The sequence below is a fragment of the Pongo abelii genome, chromosome 3 (assembly GCF_028885655.2).
Source record: "Pongo abelii isolate AG06213 chromosome 3, NHGRI_mPonAbe1-v2.0_pri, whole genome shotgun sequence".
Classification (NCBI taxonomy): Eukaryota; Metazoa; Chordata; class Mammalia; order Primates; family Hominidae; genus Pongo; species Pongo abelii.
In genome coordinates, this window is record NC_071988.2 from 128,871,132 (window position 1) to 128,882,459 (window position 11,328).

The window sequence follows — 11,328 nt, forward strand, 5'->3', positions numbered from 1 at the left end:
AAAGGAGAAAGTAAGAAAACCTAAAGACCACTGAGATATTCTGTAGAGCAAAAACTTGTTAATTTCTGAAACAGTTGATCTATATCCAGGAATGGAAATAATACTAAATAATACTTGAAAATATAATTATCATTTCGAATTATTCCTAATAGAGCCTGCATAAAATACACAATTCATAATGACCCAGAGTTCATTAGTCTCAACTAACAGCACAAAGAAACTTCAAATACTCTTTTAACACTGGTCTTCAGGAGTCCAAAGGCCGTTGTGTTAAATTCACTCTGTGAATGGTAAGCACTGACCTCTAGTGGCAAGCATGATTAATCACAGCTCTGTCCTTCAGTGACCCTAGGGAAAACACCCACACCAAGGTAGAGGCTTCCTTACCGAATACAGTTCTGGAGGCTGGCAATGTCGAATGAGATCAAATTTATACCTTTTTTTAAAAAAAACCATGAGCACTTCTCCTAGCTCCTGATGGAAATCCTAAAGGGGTGGTTTGTTGAGTTTGATAGAAATACTCTAAGAAACTGAAAATAAAGACTCTGGCCTCTCTAATATTTAGAATTTGGATGTATGATCTCATGAGCCCACCATACATACATGAAAAGCAGTGGAGGCTCAATGATCATACATATGCCTCTGTTTATTCCTTTATAATATTCCACGACGAGCTTCTAAAGACACAGGTCAATTAAAAACAGGGCTAGAAACTCCTCTATGCAGAAAAATGATTGACTTTTGGGAAGGTACAGAAGAAACAAAAGACAGTGTCCACCCTCAAGTACATCAGAAATTAATAGAGCAGAGAGGATGCAAGTTAATTTGTTTTTCTACCTCTGTAGAAGAATCAAACACTCAAGCAATGGCAAATTTTAAAATATGGGGAAGGAGACAAAAAGCAGAAGAGATACATCAAGTGACTATAAATTTGTGGGTTTTAATTTTCTTAAGAAAAAAGTGGTAGAAGTGATCTTAAATTATGTATTCCAATTCTATCATTTATAAACAGAGGGCTGTTTATAAATCCCACATCAGACCACATGACCTACCTTTAAGAACTAAACTTTTGTTCAATTTGGACTTTGAAAGAAATCTGGAATATAAAATAGATTATTTGAAAGGAAACTTTTTCTCCTCTAGCTACACTTGGAGATAAGCTCAATGAATGAAATACACATTTACCATTGCCTAATGCAAATGGATAAAGAATGAAGGTAATACTGGATAATTTGGTATGCTTTTATTTCATCTTCTATGTAAAGTTCAATTTTATACATCCAAAATGATTCCAAATATATTTCATTTAAGGTACAATATTCTTTCTTTCCTTTTTCTTTTGCATATAAATATCAGCCAAATTCAAATTACTTCCAGTAGATATTTCCCCTTCTCTTTTTCTTTCCCTCATTAACAACATTTGCTTCTCTGTTTTCACTCCAGGCAGCAAAGCTGAATAGATTGTTTAATACTATTTTCCTAGAACATCTAAAAGTAAGAAAGAGGAGAGTAGAAATCTGTGGAAAAATCTTTTCTTCAAGATTTCCATGTAGGGGTTTCAGATTGTTTGGATGAGTTTCAAATAAACATCCCTCTTCTTGGTGTAGTTTGATGCATATTTTTAGCCTCCAGAGGGGAACACTGATCTGCTAAAATTGTCATATTTCAGCTAAATTATAATTTGCTAATCCCTTAAGGCTACCGGACAGGCTCCATGTCTATTCAGACAGACTTTAATATAAATAATGTTTTAAACAAAGTTGATAAAAGTTTATTTTGGGAAAAGTAAAATGGTATAGAATAGAGGTATGACTCATCCAATACTCCTCTTCTTTTTCATGATGTAGGAATAAAATACATTATACTATGTAATAAACTCTGTTGTTAAACCTATATTTAGGGGCTAAATTCAGGGATTATTTATTATGAGTAATAAAAGGTTACCATATAGACACAAAAGAACTTTTATTTTTAAAGATATAGAAAATTGTGAATACAACTCTCTCCATATAACACAACCTATTATAAATGCATAATAAAAAACTCTGCTGAACATAATTTATTCATTTTTGATGACCGATTAGGATTTTGCCATGTTTCAGTATTACTCTGTGAATATCAATTACCATTGGACATGGACTCAAATGTTGGTTTAAACAGGTATTATTAACATAATATTAGACAACCATCAGACTTGATAAGTTTAGCTCCCACTGGGAAGAGAGTTTTACTTGTGATTCTATCACTCAAAGTAGCACAGGATGAAGCAGGATGTTAAACTTGGCTTTGCAAGAGAGCCTAAAACCACGCAGCAACTTCTGCACAAAAACTTTGTAAATGAAATGTTCATATTTTTTACTATGAGAATTTCCTTTGTTTTGACAGTCATTTCACTTCTAGAAATCTCCCCTAAGAACATTATGCTGCAAACAAATATGTATGAAGATAATCATTTCAACATTATTTGAAATGCCAAAATAATTGGATGAAGCTAAATGTTCAACATGGGGAACCGTTAAATACAATAGTGTATAGCCGTATGATGAACTCTTCTATGCCATTACAGATTATGTTCCATGAAGTTTAAAAAACATGAGAAAAGACTCATATCAAAACCACAATGAGATACCATCACACACCAGTCAGAATGACTATGATTAAAAATACAAAAAATAACAGACGTTGGCAAGGTTGCACAGAAAAGGGAATGCTTATATATCATTGGTGGGAATGTAAATTAGCTCAGCCACTGTGGGAAGCAGTTTGGAGGTTTCTCAAAGAACTTAAAACAGAACTATTATTCAACCCAGCAATCTCATTACTGGGTATAATCCTAAAGGATAAATTGTTCTACCAAAAAGACACATGCACTCATATGTTCATCACAGCACTATTCACAACAGCAAAGTCATGGAGTCAACCTAGATGCCCATCAATGGTGGATTGGAAAAAGAAAATGTGGTACATATACATCATGGAATACTAAGCAGCCATTAAAAAGAATGAAATTATGTCTTTTGCAGCCACATGGGTGCACTGGAGGTGATAATCCTAAGTGAAATAACACAGGAACAGAAAACCAAATACTGCATGTTCTCACTTATAAGTGAGAGCTAAGCATTGAGTACACATGTGTAATGATATGGTTTAGATTTGTGTTCTTGCTCAAATCTCAAGTTCAGCTGTAATCCCCAATGTTGGAGATGAGGGCTGCTGGGAGGTGATTAAATCCTAGGAGTGGTTTCTCATGAATAGTTTATCACCATCCCCCTCTGTACTATCCTCATGATAGCGAGTGAGTTCTCATGATATATGGTTGCTTAAAAGTGTATAGCACCTTCCCCACTCTCTCTTGCTCTTGCTCCAGCCATGTAAGATGTGCCTGCTTCCCATTCACCTTCCCCCATGATCATAAGTTTCCTGAGGCTTCCCTGGAAGCTTAGAAGATGCCAGCATCATGCTTCCTACGCAGCCTGCAGAGCTGTGAGCCAATTAAATCTCTTTTCTTCATAAATTACCCAGTCTCAGGCATTTCTTTATAGCAGTGCAAGAATGGACTAATACATATGTAAAGGTGAGAACAATAGACCCAGGGGACTACTAGAGGGAAGAAGGAGGGAGGGACAGGGGTCAGAATTGAAAAACTGTCTCCAGGTACTATGCTCACTACCTGGAGATGGATCATTCATACACCAAACCTCAGCAACATGCAATTTACCCATGTACCAACTCGGCACACATAGCCCCTGAACCTAAAATAAAGGTTTTTTTAAAAATCTCTGACAGGCCTTGACTGTTAAAATTATTTTTTCTTACTCTGAAGTTTAGTACTAGAAAGTTCACTGGGCTGTACATTATGCTATTACTCTAGCCTAACTTTTGTCACTAATGAAAGTAAGATTTTTGACTCAAAAATGTTGAGTAAAAAACAAAATGTACATAAAATATGAATTTAATTTTATTAAAATATGCATAAAAATTGAAAGAACAAAATAATAAGCACCATTTTAATGGGGTTGTGGATTATTAATACTAACTTTTGTCTTTAAAAGGCTGTTTCTTCAAGACATTTTGAGGCAGAAAAACAAAAAATGGTATTTAATACATTTTATCTATGGTGAAGTCACTAAACTTCTGTTTTTGGTTGAAATTACATGCATATTTCATTCCTTTACTGTTTTTTCTCTCTCAGCATGCATCTCATAGCAGACTACAAGGCACACAATAAGGGTAAAGCTTTAATGTACCTAATTCTTTATAGCTTTTACATTCTTTGCATTTTTTATTTGGCCTTAATAACAATCTCAAGAGGAGGAAGGATATAGGTACTTATAAGATTCTTAAATTTTCTGTTATTAATGTAGACATTTAAGTATATTAACGTCCATAGCAAATGTTATTAAAATAAACATAATAAAGGATCAAACACTAAAAGAATCATAAGTTTAAATCCTAGTTGCTCTACTTAGAAAAGTTAGATGTCAACTCAAATGTCACCTTTTCATAGAGGTCCTCCTCTGATGTGCACTGTCCCCCACCCCATGCCTCACTCAGTCTTCACATTACCTGTCATTGTCTTTATAACACTTAACAGTATCTGAAATGATTTATGTATTTGTTACTTGTTTAATGCTGGTGTCTCCTGTCACCACCACTCCCAAGAATGCACCTCCAGGGAAAGAAGAATCTTATTCTCCTCCCATCCATCTACTGTTTTTTCCTTAATACCTAGAGCAGTGCTGGGCCTAGTGTGGGAATTTCATAAATATGTACTGAATATGTGAATGAATGAGCAAGATCTCTGTAAAATGGAGCTTTAGTGCATAAATATGTACTGAATATGTGAATGAATGAGCAAGATCTCCTTAAAATGGAGCTTTAGTACATAAATATGTACTGAATATGTGAATGAATGAGCAAGGTCTCCTTAAAATGGAGCTTTAGTACATAAATATGTACTGAATATGTGAATGAATGAACAAGATCTCTGTAAAATGGAGCTTTAGTACATAATATGTACTGAATATGTGAATGAATGAGCAAGATCTCTTCTCTCCTGTAAAATGGAGATAATCATACCTACCTTACAGGCTTATGTCAAAGAACAGATTAGATAACATGTGAAAAAAACCTCATATCTTAAATGCTGTCATTTTATTATTCCCCTGTTAACTTTATAGCATACAGGGGTCCTGCACAAAGTTTTTTCCATGTCATGATAATGTTACCAGTATTATACCCCAACAGCTTCCTAGGCATTTTTTTTCTAAAAGGCCAAGTCGCATTATGTGCGCTAATAAAATACCTATTAAAGAACTCTAACTAAAACCACTGATAGTAAACAATGACAGTAATCCGTATGGATTCTAATTAGATAGATTATGTGACCATTGAAGAAAAGCAAAAGCCAGATCAGCTCTTCTAGATAGCTGAGGCCAGGCCTGATAATGCTCTTTAAATGCTAAAAGAAATAAATCACAAGATGTCAAATAATCAACAATCATGTTTTGAAGACTTACCTATCCTCGAGGTCATGCTAGGTGATATATTCACAAGTGGAATAACTGCACAGCCTGGTTATACATTATTTCCTTTATTGTCTCAAAGGGATACCTGGTCTGAAAGAAAATAAAGGCCATGTTTTGACTTTGATGATTTGTGGAACCCAAAAAGATTTATAATTTTATAAACCAAAATGTTGCCACATTTTAGAACCTCAGAGAGGCTAAAGAAATTATTCAAAGACACAGAGCTACTTAGTGGCTCAGTCATATACACCTTTTAATTCAGCTAAATTTAAATGCTATTGATTGTGCTTGAAGGTCTTTGGCTTTGTACTAACGTGCTGTGGTTTGAGAGCAAGCTAGGAACATGCACAATGTTAAACATCTTAGGAATATAGTTCACTGAGCAGTTGTTTGGTTAGTTGGTTGAATATTTCCTCAGGCTGAACGAAGTTTCCAGCTGTCTCTGATTTACCTTAACTTGAAAATAGAGATAATAATGACCTTGGTACATTTTTTAAATCTAGAGTCCCTGAAGCCTTATCCTGTGTACTAACTTAAGTACAGCACTCATATTTTTTATCGTAAATGCTCTATACAAAATAACATATCTCTTAATCTCCTGCCTTCACAAAGAAGAGAAATCTATCTCACTGAAAAGCCTTTCTTGCAAACCCATGCTGTAATGTTGGAAATCTCTTTGCTTTGGCCTGAATTTTAAGCTGGATATACATAATTTGACTTGACTTTCTCTCTGCTAAGTTATATTTGAACTCTCTCTCTCTGTTAGACCGTTTTAATTCCAAATGAATCTTTTCAAAGCACCTGACATTTGTGATATGCATGACTACATGGTTACAGACAAAATAGTAAAACATAAAAGACTTGTTACACATCTGGAGAAAATAAATTCTTTTCAGTGCAGGAAGGGACATTCTACATTACACATTAACTTCCCATTTTGACCATTAAACACTAGTGCACTAATATTTAAAACAGCAAGATAAAAGTGAAAAATTCAGGATTGCTTATAATTTGATTTCTGATTATATGGGTATAATATTATAGGTAACAGCTTTTTGTAAGAAACTCGTATGGAACTCAAACATCCATAAATCTCAATAATACTATATATTGTTTAATATATTGTGCAATGAAATTTGATAACTATAAAAAAGGCAAACTCAATTATTATTTTAGTGTTAGCATTACTACTGAATTTTTATTATTTTTATTAAGTAAACCCATAATATATAAAATAAATATTAGTCTTTTGCTAGTCAGACTATTTAATTCAGCCAGAATATTTTATTCTTTAGCCATTTGGTTATGTAAGAGATTACTGAAACACAAAACTAACAAGAAATTAGTCAACTGTTTATTCCTTCGTTCCTAACAAAATGGAAAGCTTTTAGTTTAAAACAAGTTAACAATTATTTTTGAGTCTCTATTATGTGTTCAACATTGCTCTAGAAAGAAACATTGGTCACTGAAAACAGTTCTTGAAATACCAGTTCTTGAAAACAGCTCTTGAAATACTATGTTTGGAAATACTGAGCTATTTGGCATTTGTTGGAAATCGGTGACTATATGCTCAGGCAAAAAGTCTTAGAACTTGTATTGGAATAAACTCAGAATAAAATTTACAGTGGTGAGATATTTACAAAAATATATTCAATGTATTAAAAATTCTGTAGGCATTATTATTTTGTGTGTACTGTGCAATATTTGTTTCTAATTATATAACAATGAAAGACAGCATTCTATTGGTAGGTCCTACTTCTATTCTCAGTAGAAGAAAGTGAATAGCTGAGATGGCCTACTGCTTTCAGTAAAGACCCTCAGACCACACCACTTGAAACTGATTTCAAAGAAGCTTACCCTGTTCTTGGATCACACCATCTTGTTTTTTCCTGTTGGAGGCTAGTCTTTCATCAATCAATTAGAGGATTTTAAAGCTACACTTAAATTTTAAAGCTACATTTAAAATTGCCCCTATTTGGCAACTTGGCCCAAATTTAGCACTTCTTCACCTTGCTTTTGCAGTTTTTCACTTCCTCTCAGGAGTTGTATCACATTCCTTTGCACACAGGGACTATATCTATTTATTCACTTATCTCATTAAAGCCTAAAACAGTGGTTTGCATATAGAAAGTACTCAAATACTTTGTGAATAACTTAATAAATTATTAAATAAAATAAAAATAGGTAATCACTAGGAAATATTTTTCTGCATAATATTATTCTATAGTTTAGTGACTTAAAAGAATGATTTATTTAGCCCATGAGTCTGCTGGTACAATTTATGCCAGACTCAGCTAAGTGATCTTGGCTTGCACAAGCATCTATAGTCAACTAGCAGGCCAGGGAGATGGCCTGATAGGCTGGTACAGGGAGATAGCTAGGACAATTCAGCTTTGCTCCACATGGTCCCTTATCCTCCATCACAACAGCCTGAGTTTGTTATCATGCAGGGGCAGGATTCCAAGAAAGAAGGGCAGAATTACGCAAGGCCATTGGAAGTCTAGGCTCAGAACTCAGTACAGTCACTTCCACAGCATTCTATTGGCTAAAGAAAGTCATGAGGACAGCCCAGATTCAAACTGTGGGGAAATAGACTCCACTTCATGATGACAGGAGCTTCAAATTTTATTGCAGAATGTGTGCATACATGGAGGAGTGAAGATTTAGATACATTTTTTGCAACCAATTTTTTGCAGGAGTTTTTTATTTGCTGGTCTTTGTTTTTACTGAGAATCTCACAAAAGAAAATGTAACTGTAACTGTAACAAAAGGGAGGGACTTATAATATATATTATATATTATACTGGAACAAAAGGTATGAGCTACAGTTCTTCTTGCCTGAAAGAATATGATGTCCCCTTTGTAGAGAAGTTGTTCTTTCTAATGGTCCAGCCCCAACAATAGAAAGAGAATAGATAAGCTAATTGGCTAGATTTCCTCTCTGCCTGGTATTCCTTATTCTATGAAAGGTTTTATTATTGCTTTAGGAGGTTCATAAGTTCAGGGACTGATACCTACACAGTGCTAGAAAGAGGCAAAGGTTCAGCCATGGTCATCTGCTCATCAAGTCTCCCTGCCCTCCACTTGGAGTTGGACTTTTTAGTGGGACACTGGAATGGAGTTTAAACCAGCCAGTTTATAAAAGAGAAATAGGAAGAGAATAAATACCTGCATGGTAATAAAATAAAAGCTTCAGCCAAATTATATTTAAAGGAGTTTAATTGAGCAATGAACAATTCACAAATTGGGGAGCCTTTCAAGCCAGAGTAGGCTCAGGACTCCAGTGCAGCCATGTGGTGGAAGAAGATTTATGGACAGAAATAGGAAAGTGATGTACAGAAAAATGAAGTGAGGTACAAAAACAGCTGGATTGATTACAGGTTGGGGTTTGCCTTATTTGAACACAGTTTGAGTAGTTGGCTACATTTGATTGGCCAAAACTTGATGATTGGCACAAGTGTAGGCTATGGTCTGTTTACACCTCTACTTGTTCTAGTTCACAATTTGCAGAAAAACCTTTAGGCCACACTTAAAACATGTAAGGAGGCAGCTTTAGGCTAAACTTGATTGAACAATGGTTTGTACCTGCATACTCTTCAAGATTCATCTGAACCATGTTTACACACTTCTTGAATATTCCATGCTGCTTCCTGCAACAGGGTCTCATAGCCCATATTGCTCTCTATGCCTGGAAAGTTATCCTTTCTACCCACTTCATCTGGTTAACTTCCATTCTTCCTTTAAATGTTGTAGCTCAGACAATCCTTCCTTGACCCAAAACTATATGAAAGTTGTTCTGCTAGACGTTTTCTTAGAACATTCTTTCCTTTCATCATATTTATCTCCATTTGTACAATTGTGTGATTATTTGATTGAGATCTACCTCTCTCATAGACTAAAGGCTTCGTAAGGGCAGGGGCAATTCCAGTTTTGCTCTCCCTTGTATTTCTGTTGCTCACATAGTGCTTACCTCATAGCAGTTGTTTGCCAAATGTGGGTTGGTTAATGAGTGAATGCATGCAGAGTTAATAAGTAACTAAGTGTGAGTTTTTTAAGAAGGAGTAAAGTTATTTTAACATTTCTAAATTATGCACACTAAATATTAAATAAAGCCTGGGAAATCAGGTGTCTCTGTTTCCAGAGGGATGATACAGTTTAAACAGACTCTGCTATGTTTTTTCCCAATGTGCTTCCAGATTGGGGCCAACAAATTGCCCAGATTGGAGAAAGAGTAGTTCTGCCTTGGCGATCACCTATACTCAGGCTCCAGCTTCTTCAAGAATCAGTGCCAGGTGTAGTGGTGGTTTTTGCAATGTACACAGCTTTCCTATGAGGTCATTACTGATGGAAACCATCAACACCTCTGCCCCTGGGGGAGGGCAAGAAGTCAACTCCATTCAAATAAGCATTCCTCCGACTCCTGCTTCAGAAACACTCGCCAGCTCCTACCGCAGATGTTTTAGTTTGAAGGACAGGATAAAGGATGACACTGAGGGGTGAAAATCAGAACAAACCCATTACAGATGCATTGGGAAGGAAACTATGGAAGAGTTTCCATGTGTCGTAATAGTATCCTTATCATCCTTCCACTTAATTTAGTCAAGCAATGGAATACTGTTCCAAGTAGGTGCCAATCTATTCTGGGAAGATATCAAAAAGTGGTCACTGATTTCGTCTCCCATAGAATAGACTTACTAGACAGTAAAATTCCTTCTTAGCATGCTGGTGCTATATTAGTTTTCAAGGCTAGTTTATTTTGCAAGAATAATCATTGTGTAGTTCTAGATATTATTATTGTTGTTGCTCAATACAGACTGATTGTAAACAAATGGATGTATAGACCAAATGGATGTATAGACTAGATAATGCAAAATGCATGGCCAATAAGAGGAGAATTCATTATGGAAAATGTGACCAAGGAACACATTTCTTTGACTATCTAGCTATCTTGATTTCTTCAGTAGGACGTTTATGATGGACTAAGGTAGCCTGCCTAAACACGGGTTTTAATAAATTAGTATGAAAGAAACAACTGTCTTCATTCAACAAACATTTGCTGGACACCCCTGACATACTAGGAGCCATGCTCTGCCTAGGACCTAAAATCATATAGGACATTTCCTAATTATAAGGAGTTTAGATTCTTGCAGAGTTGTTTGTCAAGTGATGGGTGAGAGGGTGGCTAATTGGGAAAGAGGAATGACAATGAAGATGAGCTATTACTTGAAGCATAAGAACAAATTATGTTCAGCTACAAAATTCCAAGAATATGAACATAATTGGAGTGTTTATGAGAAGGAAAAGGCTCATATTACTGCAAGTGATTTTCAAGAAGCTGAAAAAGAAAAGCTGGCATTTTGGAGAATGGAGACTCAGAAACCTTCAGAGGAAGCCTTTGAAGTTTTAGTGAGTGGGGTTCTGGTTAATGTTTCCATAGCAAGGCTCAGGGAGTTGGGTAGGTTATGAAGACAGCATCAGGAGACAGACACCTCACCCACTCCTGAAACTCAACCACTCAGAAAGGTTATAACCCACGGAAGGTCAAAAGACACTATCGGTGTTTCTGCTGGGACAGAAAACTGGACTCAAATAGGTAGAAAATATAATTATTTTCAATTAATATTTTCAAACAACGTAAGAGTAGCAAAATATCATGTTCTAAGGGATGCAAGGCAAATGTGAATGAGAAGTGAGAAAGTAAGCATGAATGCACAAGGAAGGGAGTGCTAACTCTCGTTCAAGAGAAAAGTCATACCACAGTGACAGGCCTGCTGTGCAAAAGGCCATTTAGCAAGAACAG